The sequence below is a fragment of the Haemaphysalis longicornis genome, unplaced genomic scaffold, assembly GCF_048455015.1.
Source record: "Haemaphysalis longicornis isolate Haplotype H1 unplaced genomic scaffold, Haemaphysalis longicornis Haplotype H1 scaffold_8, whole genome shotgun sequence".
In the NCBI taxonomy this organism is placed as follows: domain Eukaryota; kingdom Metazoa; phylum Arthropoda; class Arachnida; order Ixodida; family Ixodidae; genus Haemaphysalis; species Haemaphysalis longicornis.
Genome location: NW_027526445.1, coordinates 188,909,210 through 188,927,472, shown reverse-complemented (window position 1 = coordinate 188,927,472; position 18,263 = coordinate 188,909,210). Strand labels below are relative to the sequence as shown.

Genomic DNA, 18,263 nt, shown 5'->3' with positions numbered 1-18,263 from the left:
GGTCTTGATCATACATTCCAATACTTTTTCCAGAACTGGATTCCTCATATAGAAATATTGTATAAACAACATTTTCTGGAAACGATTTTTCCCGAAATAAAAGCAAATCGTGATCTGTTATTTTGTACATATCCATATACGAAGGTACCTTATCATTTCAGAAAAAAAAAACCTTTGAATGAATAAAACGAGAATAAATATGGTATGAAATTATTAAAACGGCAAAATCCGAAACTTCTGAATTGTTATCCCCAGTTCTACATACAATAGAGAGTTCTCCCTCTCCGTTTGCCTTCAGAAAACTAACCAAAATGAATTTCCTCCAATGGTTGTAATTTTTGTGTAGATTTTGTTTTGTTCTCTTCAATACTAAAAAACAGGTACTTCAATTGGCAGTAATGGTTACGCGTCATGTTGATGACGAATGTGCTGAAGTCTAACTTCTGTCGCTTATTTCTTATATTGCTGCATCGGGATTGATACTCTGGGTGTGTTTTTTGTATGCATTTGATAGGTAGCAAGGTGTATAAATGTTTGATATTTCTCTGCTTATGATGAGCGTTTAATATTTTTCAATCTGTTTTGAAGTATGTTGCGTTTTTGTTGCCAGCTGCGTGTACTGCCTGGGGTCGAAGGCCTAGTCATGTTTGTTGAAGTGCCGCCGTTTGCCAAGGCACGTTGACAAAGCGCTCTTGAGCGCTGTTTCGTAAAAAAAAAACAAGTAACCAACAACAACAACAACACTCGCATTATGGTTAACGAATAGACGCAAGGAAAGTTCACAAGACGACAGTTGCAGTTTCGACTACTAATGATTTTTTCGAATTGCAATCGTGAGCTATTCAGCGTTCATTTATGAGAGGTGTTCGTATTAATTAAGAATACGGCAGTATCAGTTATTACTACAAAATATTTTCCGCAGCAATAGTACATGCCAGCACTGTGTAACGAAATATGAGCAACGTCGGAACCCGGCGCATTGTACCTCACTGAAGACAACATTCTGTCTTCTGAAAAGAAAACAATTTGGCGTAAAGAGGAAATAAAAACCAAATTTGCTTGCACACCCCTATGAAGGAGTTTCCAATGGAAATCTTATAAGTCGGACCGGGACAACATGCCTGGTGACGTCAAGCATGAAGACATGCCTTATGTGCATGCTAAATGCCTTTCATCTTTCTGCGCCTTTATTGAGCACCTTGAAGCTTCAAAAATAAATCTAAAACATTCCAAAGATTCATTTTCATCACTCACATAAAATGTAATCGCTTCAGATATCGACGACTTTTTGTGAGGTAGAAGGATTGAGCTGTGACCATTTTCTGGGCGTTCCAATTTTGGACCGTTTTGTCCGGCATCTTTTTTCCCGGGGCCCTATTGTTCTATACCCCCGCAACAACGTGTCCTCAGTAAAGTGGCTAGTTGGACAAGGTGAAACGGGTTCATGGCGTAGCGCAGCGCAAAGGACAAGATACAAAAGCAAAAATTCGTGCTTTTCCACTCTGTAAAGAAGGATGACCAGCAAAGCTGCACGCAGTCCATGGAGCGCACAAAAAAAAAAAACACGTTTGTCGTAATTTTCGATGGAGGATATTTCTTAGCCCATGAGCTGAATGACCCTCTGACGGATCTAAGCTTTGTTCTTGCAAATAAACATGGAACTGCCTGTGCCCCTCTCGCGTCGTAAGCATCTTACTGTTTGTGTAATGCCGGATTTAGACTTGCCGCAACTGTCGCAATGAGATAAAGTATGGCATTATTTCACGTCTCAGTTAACCGAACTGCGTGACATGGCATTTTTTTACGTCCATAGATCACGATATGGGTTTTGCGCAGGTAATCTGAACTTAGCCTAACACAGAAACCCAATCCGCTCTACCACTATGGACTCCGGACAGGTCCCATTGGGCCGTTTGACGTCCGTGTTTAAATCTCGGACCAGCACAACAGACATACCAGCCACCAGTACGGGCATGAAACCTATAGCTGCGGGTGCACGCCTACCCTCCTCCCTACCACTATTTTTCACTACAAAACTGCGCACGCATAAACTGGGAACCGGTCATGTACGTGGGCTGAGAAGTGACATACGCCGCGACGGCGGATTTCGGTTGTTTTAGGGGGCAGCCCTTTGGCAGCCGCTACCTGGGCTTCGCGGGAGCGGGGTCTGCGTAACCGAGTGAGCGAGCGAAAGAAAGAAAGAAAGAAAACGGAGAGGAGCGTCTAGCGAAGGGGGAAGTGGAGTACGACGCGTGCGGCTATCGCGTAATCTCTCTCACTGCCTTTATTTCACACGTTTCATGTGTCGCCACCAAGGAGCGCCCTCCCCCTACATTATACCCAGACGCTGTTCGTTTCTCCGCTAATCCAAACGTCTTGACGTTTGCGCGGGAAGTTAAAACACAGTATACAACAACATGCGCGTTGCTCCCTTGCGCGGGGCTAATCCGAACCATAGGAAATTCGCGCGGGAGATTCGAACACGATTTGCAACATGCTGGCCGGTGGCGGCGGTGCACTGCAAGGTAGCAGCGGAGTAGCGCGTGCCGTCGTACGTTCGCTGATCACGCGAACACTTTCTTAGACTCAGTGGAAATGTTCCGTGACCGAGAAGACTGCAGCTCCTGCTGAGCACAATTTGTAGTAATCGTCAGTGCATTTTTTAACGCCCATTCGTGCTTCAGTTTATTTTTCGCAATGATCTGATAGCCGCATATGGCCGTTAGCTGTCGCCTATGCAACGTTTCAAGGGGGCATCGGTGGAGGCGAGAAGGAAAATAGTTGTGAAAGAGGTGCCAATGGTGGGGAGGAGGAGCCCCGGAACGGCGCCGAGTAAATCGATTACCCCGGAATGCAAACTGGGAGGCGGGGGGGGGGGGGAGGAGGGGGAGGTCGACATATACTGCTTTGGATTAAAAAACACCGGAGAGCGCTTGTCTAGTGTTCCTTTTTTTGTATCTTGACCTTTCCGCTCTGCTACACCATGAACGTGTGCCGGAAAGTTTGACATTCACCTCGATGCAGCTACAAAGGACAGCTGGACAGATTTCTAAGAAACTTCTCAGCTGATGAAAAGTTTGTCCTGGTCCAGTATTCAAAACCTAGACCACCGCTTAGCCGGAGCATCCGCTCTACCAACTGAGCTAACCACAAGGGAAGTCGTCTGCAGCGCGAGAGTGAATCACTGAACATCTCGAATTGAAGGACCGGTGTTAATCCACCAGATTTAGGAGAACTATCCAAGGTGGAGTAAGTTTCTGCGAAAGAAAGTTTGACGTCCACCTTAGTGTAGCGGTAGGGTTACAAAGGATGACTTTGTAGCCATACGGCTTTACTTTCCTTTGTAGCCGTACTGCTGCATTGAGGTGGATGTCAAACTTTCCTTCGCAGAAACTTACTCCACCTAGGGGAATTCTCCTTAATCAGGTCGATTAACGCCCTTCACTTCGAGATGTGTACCGATGCACTCTCCCACTACAAATGATAGTCGGTAGTTGATAGTCAGCATTATGTTCCTTTTTTACCGTTCTTCGTGTGTTTTCTACGTTCAAGCAGAAATTTCTGATTGAAATATTGATTCAGAAGGAAAATTTGTCATCCACCTATATGCAGCCATAAGGCTACAAAGGTGCATATAGGTGGATGTAAATTTTCCCTCTCAGAAACTCATTCTACCTTGGGGAATTCCCCTCGATATGTTTGATTGACACCTGTCCTTCACTTCGAGTTGTTCATCAATTCGCTCTCGCGCTACAAACGACTAGCCTCCTGGTTAGCTCAGTTGGTAGAGTGACTGCTCCGGTTAAGCGGTGGTCCCTGGTTCGAATCTTTAACCAGGACAAATTTTTCTCCAATTGCGAAGTTCCTGAGAAAGCTGTATAGCTTTCCTTTGTAGCCGTGTGGCCACATATATCTGTATGTCAAATTTTCCTTCTCAGAAACTTACCCCAGCTTGGGGATTTCCCCTAAATCTGTTGGATTGAAATATCGATTTTTTCCGATTACACATTAGTTCTGTATCCCATAAAAATATGATATGTTCCAATGTTCTTTTCTAATAAATTCAGTTGAAAGTCAGCACTTATCCTGTTCACTTCTTCCTTATTTGTGTCCGTGTGAGTTCGTGCTGTTCCCCAAGATGTATGATATGTTCATCGAGATATCTTTGAAGTGTCTCAGATGCATGCCAAAAAATACGTTAGCACCTTACCTTTGTTAGCGGATGTGTGGATGTGGAAGTTGCTATGGCAGAATTCAGAATTTCTCTTAATAAAAGCGTTATGAGAAATTAACAAAGAAAAGGGAAAGGCTCTTCTTTCTAAAATGGCTGATTTACTCTCCTTGACAGCATTTATTTGCGAGATTTCCCTACGGCATAAGAAAAAGTTTTCGTATGTCTAACACTGCACCCGCAACGCTCAAAAATCAAGGAAGAGACGCCTTCGCAGCACGACCTCCTCCCAACGGGCGAGCGTAGTGGGCAGGTCAGTTCCACGCGATGGAAGTAAAGGACGTGTGAGGCGACGGAGGGTTTCCTTTTACATGCGCACTTCTTCTATGGTAGATACTTCAAGAAGTGGTAGTTTCCGTGGAAGCTCTCTGTGGCAGGCGCGATCCGCGGCTGTGTGAGCAGGAAGCATATCCCGGCGAATCCACAAAACGCGGACAGGACATGGATAGGTGTCCATAATTTCTTGAATGCGTGCGGCCAGGATTGTACAACGCACAATGCGATTCAAAACCCGAATCGCTGCAGTTGAGTATTTTTCCTCCAATAAATACTTCCTTTTTGATTGTGAAATTACAGCAGCTAATTAATGTAGCTACCTCGGTATCACTCTAACCTCATATCTGACCTGGATGGGCATCCCACATAATGAACATCACTAATGACGCCAACCGCGTTCTTGGTTATCTCCGAAGAAACTTACGTCTTGCACTGCCTTGTGTTAAATTTTAACCTAACACTAGTTCGCCCGAAGCTAGAATACGCATGTGCCATCTGGAACCCCATGAAATCACTCTTATTAAAACACTTGAATTTATCCAAAATCGCGCAGCCAGATTCATTTATTCAGGCTACTCTTATCATAGCAGCGTGACTGAACTAATATCTCAAGCTAACATGGTTAACTTAGCTTCACGACGCAAAATTTCAAGACTGTTTGTTTCATAAATTTTATCATGCATTGCACCTAAACCATATTATCGCTTAGGCTCATCATCTTTCGTGCCGTATCAGCCATTCGAAAGCAGTTTATCCACCCCGTGCGCATACTACTGCCCATCACTCTTCATGTTTTGTGCAAACATCAACAGAATGGAACGATCTTCCTGCTGACATCGTGCACCACTCTAGTATCGCCCATTTCAAAGAAGCCATCGAACAAATTATCTGTTTGTGAACTGTGTACCCCCTCATGTAGCACCACTTGACTAGGGCCCTTAAGGTATTATAAATAAATAAATAAATAAATAAATAAATAAATAGAGCTGCAGCTTGTCCCCCCTAGTCAATGTCGATGCAAGCACCTGGAGACTACCCGAATGGCAGTAAGTCCTGCTAGCTGGCTTGGAAGTGCACGGAGTGTCTCGTGCGTGCAGCTTTGGTTTAGGGCACATTAAAAGGGACACGTCAAGTCCGTGGTGGCGAAGCAATCGTACGCCCGGCGTCCACAAAAGCCTAGACAAGCAGTGGTTGCGTCTCAGGCGCCCAGACAGGGACATGAAGGATGGCATCTGGAGGTTGGTGCAGGCCCGAAGAACGGACGTGTTGCCTTGTCAGAGGCTTATTGTCCGTTAGCTGATGGTACAACCAGGGCGGCCTCGCGGCGTAAAATGCTGGCATCGCATCCGGCGGCTGGCTCATGCACGCGGCAAGAGCTGCTGCCTCTGGAACCACTCAACGTTTCAGCAGGCGTGCGGAACGAGACTGACGAGGGAGTTCACCTAGCGTGTTTAGCTGGTATTCTGCTTGCCGCTGTGGATTTGGTGTTAAGCGGGGGACGCCGGCAATGGTGCGCATGGCGGCCCTGTTAATGGCCTCCAGCCGGTCCCAGTCCACTTGCGTCATGTGCTTGAACTTTGCCTGGTACACGAGCCTTGAATGTAGCATGGAGCGCACTAGGAGACGGGAAATCATCCAGCAGGCGCCTCCAGACTTCTGGGAGATGCGGTGAACAAGGTGGAGCATTTGTCCGGCTTTCTGTCGAGCAGTTCTGAGCCACTGAGTCACTGACTCTGAAGTCGATACCTCCAATCCCAGAACATGAAAGTGTCCAACAAGTGTCCAACAAGTGGACCCATTCAGCTGCAAAGCAATCGGAGATAATGCAAAGGAGCGACGGCTCTAGGCATTCGCTACGAGTAGTGCAACACTCTTCTTTTCAGAGAGAGTGAGGACCGCATACTCAAACCATTTCTGGCAGCCTATTAAGGCTTGCTGGAAGCACTCTGCTTGCTTTGACAGGTCCGGCGATAGTATTATTTCTAAAACAATGAATTTCTTGGAAACCATCAAATGAAAAATGCGATAAATGTCGGCCACTGTCACTGACACTTCGCCCTCGACGTGCCGGGAGCTGGTATGTTTATGTTGCAAGCTAAATAATTATTTTCTCAAATCAAATTGCTCCCCGTTAGTAACTCAGCGTGGTGTGCTCAGTTCTATTCCGTGTAAAGCCGTCACTGCATAATGCAGAGCATGTGGGCAGAAAGGTTGACAGGGTGACATGCGGTTTTATTTTCGAGCTCATCACGTAATGACCGGCGAGTTATGTTTGCGTCGGTCCTTTAGCAGTCTAACGCCGTATTCACAATTTCTCATGTTAGCGGATTCGGTGTAACTTTGGCTGTCGTATTTATTATTTTTTACCTTCGCCGAAAAAGAATTGTTCTGTTTGTGATGAAAACAAATAAAAGGGAAGAAGAGGGCAAAAAACCGTATGATGTCGAAAAAAATATTTAAACAGCAGCTCCAGGATGAATGGAATACATCTTGCAGCACCTGTCGCTTCACTTGTCAGGACAACATGCTTTCGCAATCTGTTGACTTGTGTATTGAGCATGCACGATGAATTACTGTTTGTTGCCGGGATGCAAGAATGGAAGACAAACCACATGATACTTGCGCACATGTCATACCATATTATAGTTTCACTATTATACATCTAATATGATTTTAAAAACAAACATGTGCTTGTGCCAAAGCTTGCCTCCAGCCTATACTAGCATGAAATGGTGTCCTGATTCCTTCAAATATTTTCACGGCCTCAACAGAGACGATCGGATTGCGCATCGCGAAAGACAAGTACAAAAGGAAATACACAAGGCACGCGCCGACGTCTTCAACTGCGGTTCAGTAACAACACTTCCTGAAAAATATAAATGAGACACGTGTAATTTGCATAATATCATCCTTTGCACTCCTTTACACCTAAATTGTCTTTTTGCTTTTTAAGAATGTGGGCTGGTGGTTTTGTGAACACATGTATCACACAATCGTCCAAACTTCATCCTAACACTAAGGAAAAATCGGAAAGTCCAGTTGATGATCAACGTCCTGTTTTATATGTTCTACGCCAGTGTCGACAACCTGCGCACTTCAACACAGTTTGGGAAAACGGGCAAGTTGCCGCAAGGAAGGCAGAGCCAAACAACCCCGGCAACATATCCACCAGTGCACGGCGGCGCAAATAATAATCGGTTTCCACGGTTCAGGCAGCAACAAAAGAAGCACTCTCTGGCATCGCAGGTGATGGGGAGGGGACCGGGAACTTTTTTCTCTCAATACCCATCTCGGCCGCTGTTTTAGTCGTAGATTCTGAAGATGGCTGCCGTGGAGCCACAATCTCAAGCCAAGCCTTGGTTGGGACGTTTATATAGGCACAATATTTCCCAACTAGCGCAAAAAACTACTTGACAATCATATTTCAACCAAAACATATAAAAAGGCTAGCTCTCAAGCTTTTAACTCATGCATCGACCGTGAAGGAAGAACAGTAATATTGTGTCGCAACAGGTCGCGTGAGCCTTGCGAAAGCAGCAAAATTTAAGTGGATTCCAGGAGCGTCAGCTGTGGCGAGACAAGACTTCGTCTTTCGACGACATATGCCGAAAAACGAACACATTCAAGGCCAATTCTTTACACATGGTCAACGCCGCCGACAACACCGGCTTTTGCGCTCCACGGAGACCACAAAGCTCCGTGTTTATATGAAACGTATTGCGTATTAGAGGGCGAACAATTAGTGTGCGAAGAGCACTACCAACATCAAAATGCACACGTCCTATCAAAAATATCCCTACTTTTACTTTGTTTCATGTTCACAAAGCCCTAATTACACCTCAGGTCCTTTCAACGTTTAAAGAGAACGGCTAGAAACTCTACAATGTGGCTAATGACGGGTAAAATAACTCACTAGAATTTGTGAAGGTAATTCCACTCGTAAGGCCAGCGTGACATATCCTGGAACTTGAAAAGTGAACTGCCATGCCTCTTGTTCATTCTTTCTGTAAGACTTTCCTGGCTTCTCGTAGTAACTCACTTTCTGCCCGTTGACTGTAATGCCAACGTAGTAATCATCACCACAATATGGATATGCATGACATAGCTGCAGGTCAAGGCGTCCGCTGCAATGACCAATTGGAGCGTCAGACATTGGGCATGTTAATTATTAACACAACAATAGCAATTACTAGCAGTGGAAATGTTAGGGAATGGCCAAAGAATCCAGTTTATGTATCAATCGGTAACGTAATCGGAACTGAATTCTGCAAGTCTGAGGCAAATTACATCAAGAAGGTGTCAAATTCTACCTTCACCAAATCCTTTGACGGTGCTGGTATCATTTATAGGTCAAAAACGTTTTTTGATAATGAACAGCCCTCAAAATAAACGCATTCTTTCATTTTAGATGCGAAGCAGCTTATGGTCGAGCTTGTTCCCTCCGCCGTTGTGTGGGCGCTGTTGTGCGGCGTCCACACCTCTACTGCGCATGCCTGGCCAGACACCGCTGATGACGATTGTGGCAGGATGCCCCGAGGGATTGGCCAACCAAAGAATTCATCACGAGATAGCTTCGCGTTCAACCACCGTCGTCATCTTCCCGTAGGGGTGGCTTGCCTGACTAGCCCGGACCTCGGGATCCAGCAAGACCTGGTGACGAGGGCCCGGACAGCCAGCCGCGGCCAGGGCATCCTGGACTAAGGATGACCTCCACCAGGCGGGCGCCCTAACACCTGCGCGTCAGGCTCGCAAATAAAGATTTATCAATCAATTCCCGTAAAGGAACCCTGAGTACAACTCTCCCACTCCGAATGGCTGGGCAGGCACCGCTGATGACAATTGTGGCAGGATGCCCCTAACGATTGGCCAACCAAAGAATTCATCACGAGATAGCTTCGCCTTCACCACCGTCATCTTCGCGTAGGGGAACCCTGAGTAGTATGCGAGGCATTCGCCCTCTCCTCTTCGGCCCTCGTCTCCTCTCCGGCATTCCTCCTCTCCTCGCCAAAGCTCCTCTCCGGGAATTCGCAACGAATGGCAACACCTTCGGCTCCGTGCGCGATAATGCGAAGCAGCTTAGGGTTATAGACGCGACGGTAGCCGCTGCATACTCCGCTGGGTGCGCCACTGTAGCTCAGCGTTATAAATCGCGCGGGCACGCTGCGCTTCCTTCATTCTTCTCCCGCAACTCCGCGATCGAACTGCAAACTAATGGGAGCTTGAATCGACCCCATGGCTGCTTCGACTACTACTCAGGGTTCCCCTACGGGAAGATGGTGAAATTTTTAATCAGAAGGATGCAGACAGCTTTCATTTTGGCGGACTAAATAAGCTTATTACTTTTAGACAGCTGTAAAGCAATTAAAATCTTTCCGTGGTTGCGCCAGGCACTAAACCTGCTACCAGGTCCTACTCGACAGTTTAGCTTAGCCTGTGCGGTTTCGTACGCTTTGAGTAGTAGCACTTGTGCAATAAATGTAGATCAACAGAGCCAAAAAAATGGTGCAGTAATACTTCCTCTTCTTCGCGCCTTTTCGCGAAATTCGAGACACAAAGCAAACAATTGTCAAGCGGCATCACCTTCATCATCGTCATGGGCAATCTTCCCACATTCCTAATGTTCTCCGTATACCACTAATAAATTGGAAAATGATTCCCCGTAGTCATCCACCACACCTCTGCTCTCTAGTATCATTACAGAAGCTACGAGCAGGACTGGGGCTATCGGAATGAAGCCTGGTATGGGCACTTCCTCAACTGACGAGTTTGCAGTTGCGGGTTTGAGTCGTGAAAGGAAGGATAAGTGCTTGCGTGCCCTTCACTGAGGGGACTTCAAACGCTGCGTTGTTGTGATTACTCCAATCAAAATACGGACCAACTATTGGCAGCAATTTTTCAAAAATTGCTCCCAATAGAAGACAGAGAGATAGGGCAGTCAATGTAGTGAATATGCATGGGTTATGGTGATGCGCTAATCGCGGTCAAGCTTTCTTGACTTTACGTTAAACATTGCGCACACCTGGCACCGCTTGTTTAATCTTACAGATATACAGCCTCTAGAACACGCCACAAATGCGAAAGTGTGGGATATGGGACGAAGAAAATCTTCCGGGCTGTAGCAATCGCACTGTTTATTGGACTTCCACCGAGGGTTCACGGTCGCACCCCTATACTGCACGCGTGAGGGCAACCAAGAGTTCCCTATGTCACTGCACAATATTCACTGCCAAGACCTATTCAGTTTCAACGGCTGTGTGTGTTTCCATACCTTCTTTTATCTTACGCTATCAGAATATTTTTACTGGCAGCTTCATTAGTTCACACGGTCTGGTTTTGCGTCAGGTGACTATTGTCTTCACACAAAGCCATTCGTTGGTCAGTGCCATGTGGCTTGTCAGTCTGTATGCGTAGCTCTTTTAAACACATATCTCTCCTTGTGTTGTCGCCCCGGTGCTTCTTTGGCGCTCTCGGCTCGAGACTGCTTTTCTAACCCACACTCTCCCGAAAACAAATTATACGCACCTCCTTGTCTCTGCGTTGAAACATTTTCGCAGAAGCTGCCGAACAAAATAGTCAAGGAGTCAATGAGATATTTTCTGCAACAGCTCAGGTATCCACCTAAATGCAGCCATACGGCTACAAAGGAAAGCTAAACAGCTTTCTGAGAAACTTCGCAGTTGAAGAAAAATTTGTCCTGGTCCAGGATTCGAACCCGGGACCACTGCTTAACCGGAGCAGTCGCTCTACCAACTGAGCTAATCAGGAGGCTAGTCGTTAGTAGCGCGAAAGCGAATTGATCAACGACTCGAAGTGAAGGACAGGGGTTAATCGACCAGATTTAGGGGAAATCCCCAAGGTGGAGTAAGTTTCTGTGAAGGAAAATTTGACATCCACCTAAATGCAGCCATACGGCTACGAAGGAAAGCTATACAGCTTTCTGAGAAACTTCGCAGTTGAAGAAAAATTCGTCCTGGTCCAGGATTCTTCCTGGTCCAGCTTTCCTTTGTAGCCGTACGGCTGCATTTAGGTGGATGTCAAATTTTCCTTCACAGAAACTTACTCCACCTTGGGGATTTCCCCTAAATCTGGTCGATTAACCCCTGTCCTTTACTTCGAGTCGTTGATCAATTCGCTTTCGCGCTACTAACGACTAGCCTCCTGCTTAGCTCAGTTGGTAGAGCGACTGCTCCGGTTAAGCAGTGGTCCCGGGTTCGAATCCTGGACCAGGACGAATTTTTCTTCAACTGCAAAGTTTCTCCGAAAGCTGTATAGCTTTCCTTTGTAGCCATATGGCTGCATTTAGGTGGATGTCAAATTTTCCTTCACAGAAACTTACTCCACCTTGGGGATTTCCCCTAAATCTGGTCGATTAGCTCAGGTATGCCCATTCAAGCGTTATCAGGTGGGACGCGTGCTCGAGATTCGTGAGCCGCTCTTTCCTGAATGGTATGTGGTGGTCAAATCCGTTATTTTGTAGGCCAAAGGCATTTGTTAGGTAATTCAAGTAGCGTCGAAAGAACATCGAGCTCATTTGCTGAATCAACAGGCTCCAAATCGTAGGAAGAGGCTGCAGAGGCTCTGACTCGAGGAGGAAACGCAACGGCATCTTCGTTCTCAAACGTCTTGAGGTCCATACCTCGTGCCAACATAATGACCTCAGCGGCACTGCTTAGTTTACACTAAACTTCTCGGTCAGTGCTCGATAGGTGTTCAATGCTTTTGGAGGCCTGTTTTCTCCCCAATAGCCCAATGCTGCTGCCAGAGATGCCACTCTGGAATTTTGGCGTGCCTTTTAATTTGTGCGGTCTTAGGGCGTATTTTCGGTCAGAAAGTATCTTGCCCGCAGTTTGGTACTGTGCCTGAAGTTGCTTACGATTGCCCGCAAGGTGATGAAGTTTTTGCCAGGGCTGGGGCATTCTTCTCCACCTGTATTTTACACGTGGCTAGGTCTGCGACGGCAACAATTGTCCCACATACTCTGTCGATTATAGACTCGGGAGAGAGTGCTGTGAACTGGTCGAGTTGGTACTGATTCATTATGCGGCTCCTCAGTAAAAGAAGGCCTATGAATCAGGAAGGTGTAACACAGAACGCAGCGAATCAATACATACATTGTATAAATTTGTATATGCGTATATACCTTATACGTGGTACGAAACCAAGGTGATTTTCTCGGTAAAAAACGGGCTCATCGGCACCTTTCCCGCGTTTAAAAAGCGACTGCAAGGAGAAAACGAACGCCTTTGTTCCCTGTGCATGACCAACCCGGTATACAGGTTCGTTAACTAAGCATGCAAAGTCGTGTACAAGATTCGTCTCGCATGTGGACGAGTACATGTTGGACAGACCGGGTAGAATCTAAAGAATAGGTTCAGGAATAGCAATGTAATTTGAAAGGTGTCACTGTCAGCCCACAATCTGCGGCGCAGTTCAAGGACTGAGGGGACTGCACATGTCGCCCTCTGCTCGACTGGAAAACCGTGTTGTTTAGACACAAATAAGCTTGGTCAAGGGCAACCATAGAAGCATTTACAAGAACGAGGGCCACGACTTGTGTGTAAGCCGCCCATCAATTACCCTACATAAAACGAGTGGCGCTTCTTTATTTTACATAATCGGAGAGGGGAAAAAAGAGGTGCCTCAAGTGTGAAAGCACGACGGTGGTCTTGTGCCTACTTTTTGTATGCTTTATGTATTTTTATCATTTGAATGTACGACCCGTTGATTGCGCGCAAGCACGTTGATTTGGCGTCCCAGGTAAATTTCTTGTGCCCGGCATAAAAATCACGTGTTAGTCTGATCTGCGTGCTTTTCTTACATGTGCCCCTTTCCTAGTCCTCATTTTACGCGCAGTTATACAGTAAATCGTCACAGAGGATGTTGCAGAAGTTGACCATAACTATAATTCGGACTTTTTCCAGCTGGCTAATTTTGTGTCCTTGTAATTCACACCAGATAGGGCATCGGTGGCTACTCTGAATCCCCATGACAGTGCCATGGCCTCGTAGTGCTACGCATTCCAATCATCGAGTCTGTAATTGTGCCTTGCTGTCACGAATGCAGTCTGATGATAGTGGGCGTGTCGGGGTCACCCATCAGATGAAGATTGACATCTGAAATCACCTCGTGAATCATTTGGTACCGCTTTCCCGTCCACGTGCATCCCCAAAATGTACTCGTGGTGTTCGAACCTCTGGCAATAATGACATATCATTGTTGCCTATGCATTGTGCTTAGACAAATTCACCGTAGGCGCCTCATACAACTGAAGGTAAATCTGGTCGTGCCACAGTGGAGGTGAAGGTGAGCACAAAAAGAGGCCGCAAGAAGAGTAAGATTTGGCTGCAGGAGACACCGTATTACAGTTATAGATTCAGAGACACGGTTCAATAAATCTATTTGAGATTGTCGAATGTCCTTGTCAAGAGAGACCAAGGGCTTGGGGTGCAATTTTTGGCTTCTCGTTGATTTTTTGATATACTATACTGGAAGAAAAGTAACCCATATGATTCCGCAAACGCAGGGTTGTACCCGTGGGCATACTGCATTTAAGAAGGTCAAGGAGATGCTCTGCTCAGACTGTTGCATTGCTCTATATGACCCGTCGTTTCCAACCGTTGCCTCAGCGGATGCAGGTTAATATGGTATCGGCACCGTGCTTCTCCAAAGTCAACCCTGCGGTGCTCGATGCGCTGTCGCCTTCGCTTCGAGATCTTGGACTCTAACAGAAGCCCGCTACAGCCAGAGAAGGAGACACTGGCGATAACATGGGCTATAACGCGGTTTGACCAGTATCTGCGGGGTCTCTTGTTCACAGTGGAGTCTGACCATCAACCCCTTGTAGCTCTTCTCGGACATAAAGACTTCTATCAGCTGCCACCAAGAATTCAGCGCATGCGCATAAAGTTGATGCGCTACCAATTTCAAGTAAAGTACGTGCCGGGGAAGTTGGTGGCAAAGGCAGACACGCTGTCCAGAGCTCCCTGCGATACCACTCTCCCCAAATTAGTAAATGCTGTTGAATTCTTTATTGGGGATGTCTACAAAGGCTTCTCAGCTCCAGTAGCAAGCCGCCTTGAAGAGATTCGACAAGCCCAACTCCACGACGAAGAATGCCTCTTAGTCAGTGGTTTCATAGAAAATGGCTGCCCATACAAGAGCAAGGTTCCAGTTCACCTCGTACCATTTTGAAAGGAAAGGGCAAGATTGAGCACTTTCATTGGAATTATACTTTTGGACCGCCGCCTAGTTATCCCTCGGACGTTGCGAGCCAATTTGCTGGCCCTCCTTCATGATGGACATCAAGGACTTCGCCGGTGCAAGGAACGAGCAAGAGAACGTGTCTGGTGGCATGGGTGCAATATGCACATTGAACACAGGCCGTGAGCACGTTGTCGTTTGGGATTACTACTCGCGGTTACCCGAAGTAGTGTCCCTAGCTTCCTCGACTAGTGTAGCAGTGATAAACGCGGGCAAGAGTTGCTTGGCGCGGCACGGGATCCTTGATTTCGTTCGATCAGACAATGGACCCCAATTTTCATCAAACGAGTTTGCTAGGCTTGCTCAAACATACGGTTTCCGCCATGAAACCAGCATCCCGCGGTCCCCACAAAGCAATGGGGAGGCGGAACGCATGGTACGGACGGTAAAGAACCTTATGGAAAAAATCGATGACCCGTACCTGGCACTCCTGTCCTATCGTGATACACCGGGACCATCCGGATTTTCCCCAGCCCAGCTTCTGATGGTACGCAATCTTCCGACGCGACTTCCGAGTCTTCCAGAACGCCTGCGTCCACATACTCCAAGTCATCGGGAGTTTAGGATAGGGATGCTGCCTATAAAGCCCAACAAAACAAGGCGTTCAACTCTCGACACCGCGTTAGTCTGTTGCCGCCTTTAATGGCAGGGGACCGTGTATGGATGAAGAACCTAAACTGCCCTGCGACACTCCTTAGCCCAGCTGAAAGGCCTCGGTCATTCGTGGTCGAAACACCAAGGCGCGTCGTGCAAAGAAACCGCCGCCACTTGGTATGGTTCCAGCCTAACGCAATGCAGGACTCCGCGTCACACGAGGGAGAAGAGTGGACGGGACACGAAGAGGAAGAGAGTACCGGAAGATCGCCAACTTCGCCCACTCCTGGGACAGTTTCTGTTCCTGATTCGGTGTGGTCTCGAGGCAGCTATCGCACTAGATCTGGACTAGTGGTCCGGCCCCCGCAAAGACTGAACTTATAGCGTTCGTGTGTACCCCTTTCTTTGAGTCTAAGAGGGGAAATGTAGGGGCCGCTGACCACTCTGACAGGTGTGAGCGAGAGCGCCTGACGTGGCGCGCGTGCTCCGGGGCTGTCGGAGATAAAGAGTTCCATTCTTGCTGCTGAACCGTTCGGCCGTCTCTCTCGTGGGCTCCGAACAGTCACTACTTGGCCTAAGCTTGTTTATTCGTTTACCACTTCATCTGTCTCACTTTCATTCAACCGGTGCATAGATTCAACCTTACCTTGGTTCTAGCCACCCTATGATCGCTGCTCCGAATCTATCTTAGTACGTCTACGTCCTGCACAATACCCGAGTGTTCACTTATGAAGTCAACTCCGTTTTTTATTGTGCCATTGGAGTCTTTTCCATGTTCGTTTCCTATTCTTTCGTTTGTAAAAAGATGTGCACATCAACCGCAGGGTATTTTTCTCCGCATATCCAACTAGTGTATCTCCTCGACTGTTGCGATTATCTTGTCCAAAGTTTTCCACTGACCGTTCTCACATTTGTTTCTTTACAGCTTTTGCGTTGACGTTTCCCATCACAGTTGTAAACTGTGTTGTTGTCTTCTTCATAACCGACTCCACGTACTCGTAGAAAATGTCTACGGCATCATTTTCGTAGTGTGATGTAGGATAATATGCTTGTACTTTCTTTACCCTATAGCGGTTGTTCTACTTGATTACAACTGCTGCGAGTCTTTCGTTAATGCTGAAAACATTTTTACGCGTTCTGCGGATATGGAACCCCAACCCGTTCTTGTTGTGGTAGAGTCCTCTGTAGCACAAAATATTCTCGACAGTCAGCTTCATGAAGCCCTCTCTTGTTCTAACTTCTCTTTACACTGTATTATCCCACAGAATGTCCCAGCGCTCCTCTAGTGGTATAGCTAGGCTTCCCTTGCTAGACAGGGTTCGTGCATTGCACATTGCCAGGGTCAACCAACGAGATTGCAAATGTACCTAACCGATCAACAACTCGGAGTGAAGGATAGCTGTTAATCGACCAGATTTAAGGAAAATCACCCAGATGGAGTAAGTTACTGCGGTACGTTCGGTGGTTAGGCGCTGGTTCTGGGTTCGAATCCTGGACCAGGGCTTATTATCCATCACTTGCAAAATTTCTGAGGAAGCTGTGCAGCTATTCTTTGTAGCCGTACGGTGACATTGTGGTGGATATCAAATTTTTATTCGCAGAAAGTTTGATTGTGTATGTACGTGAGGTAAGATTCGGTAGAGGATTCGGCACGCGACCTTGCGGCGAAGGGGCGACCCACGGCTCAGCCAAACAATTCGCGCATATTTTCTTTGCACACATCCCAGGTAGTCAATATGTGCTCATTGGCCTCATACCAGACTTTGGTCATTCCTTGAAGATGGTAAAGCACATTAGCCAGCATGATTGTAACATCCCACCTGTTATGGGCGCTGGCACGTTTAAACATGCATATCCACGTCGGCATCGTACACACCGGTAAAAAACCTGGGTCACGAGGCAAGGAAACAATGACGAGTGGTGCAGGGAGTGCGGTCTCGTTGCTGGAAAGCATCGTTCGTCGACGAACGTGTCGCCTACTTCGAAGCTTCGTGATGCGGTGTAGCTGCGCCGTTTATAAGCGCAAGGAGGGGAAAGCGAAAGCTCCACGAAAACGATGCTACGAGGCAGATGCGAACTTTTTAGACTGTATGTACTTAAGCAATCTATTTACAAATAACTACAGCTGAATGCCAACAGTCCAATGCCTGGGAATTCAATGCAGCTCGTGAGAGTCTACCTCTGAGCAACCTCGATTCCTCGCCACTTCTGCTTGTCGTGCGCGCCCACTGATACGGTACGTACATATAAATGAAGTGTACGATGGATTGACCTCGAGGTTATCCAGTGCATTGCCATTTGAATTGTTCCAAGAGTTCCGTGACATTCTTTCCAGTGAAACCTTGCTACAGTGTTTTCGAAATGCTTAAGGACTCAAAAAGTGCCCGTAGCCTGGAAAAACGCCAAACATACTCTGATTAATGAAAAGGGAGATAGCAATGTCCTTACCCATTCTATTACCCATTTTTCAATTCTGCCTGGACCGAGAATGTCTGCAGTACATTCAAAAAAAAATAAAACAAATTCAATAAAAACCTACTTTTAGTACTTACATTTCGTCTGCAATCCAACCAAAGATTCGAACAGTCAAGCCTGTATAGTATGGTTTATTAAGGGGTGTGCTCCAATAAGCAGCACTTCCACTTATTCCATCCTGAAAAAAAAACAGCATTCATTAGAAGATGCCCTGCGCACTTTTGGCAACAAACTGCGAAAACACAAGAATATGCAACAAAGCGCATTTATATGTATACCTATCCTGATCACCTTCTTCAGCTTGCTTAGGTCCACTGCATGTCGAAGGTCTTTCCCATTTACGTCCAAGCGATCCTCGCTTTTGTTTGTCGAGTTTATATAGATACATAAATGCATAGATCAGCGCATATGAGAGAGCGTAAATCCA

General features: G+C 46.6%; 1 long non-coding RNA gene across 2 annotated transcripts in view; it reads right to left on the bottom strand.

The window, feature by feature from the left end:
* LOC144149180 (uncharacterized) overlaps window positions 1–18,015 on the bottom strand; it is a 45,069-nt gene extending 27,054 nt beyond the window's left edge. For both annotated transcript variants that reach the window (XR_013318222.1, XR_013318221.1), the window contains exons 1-2: window positions 17,914–18,015; window positions 8,421–8,631 (exon numbers count right to left, since the gene is read on the bottom strand). This is a non-coding gene — a long non-coding RNA (uncharacterized LOC144149180). The remainder of the gene's footprint in view (window positions 1–8,420; window positions 8,632–17,913) is intronic.
* Between the last annotated feature and the right edge of the window lie 248 nt (window positions 18,016–18,263).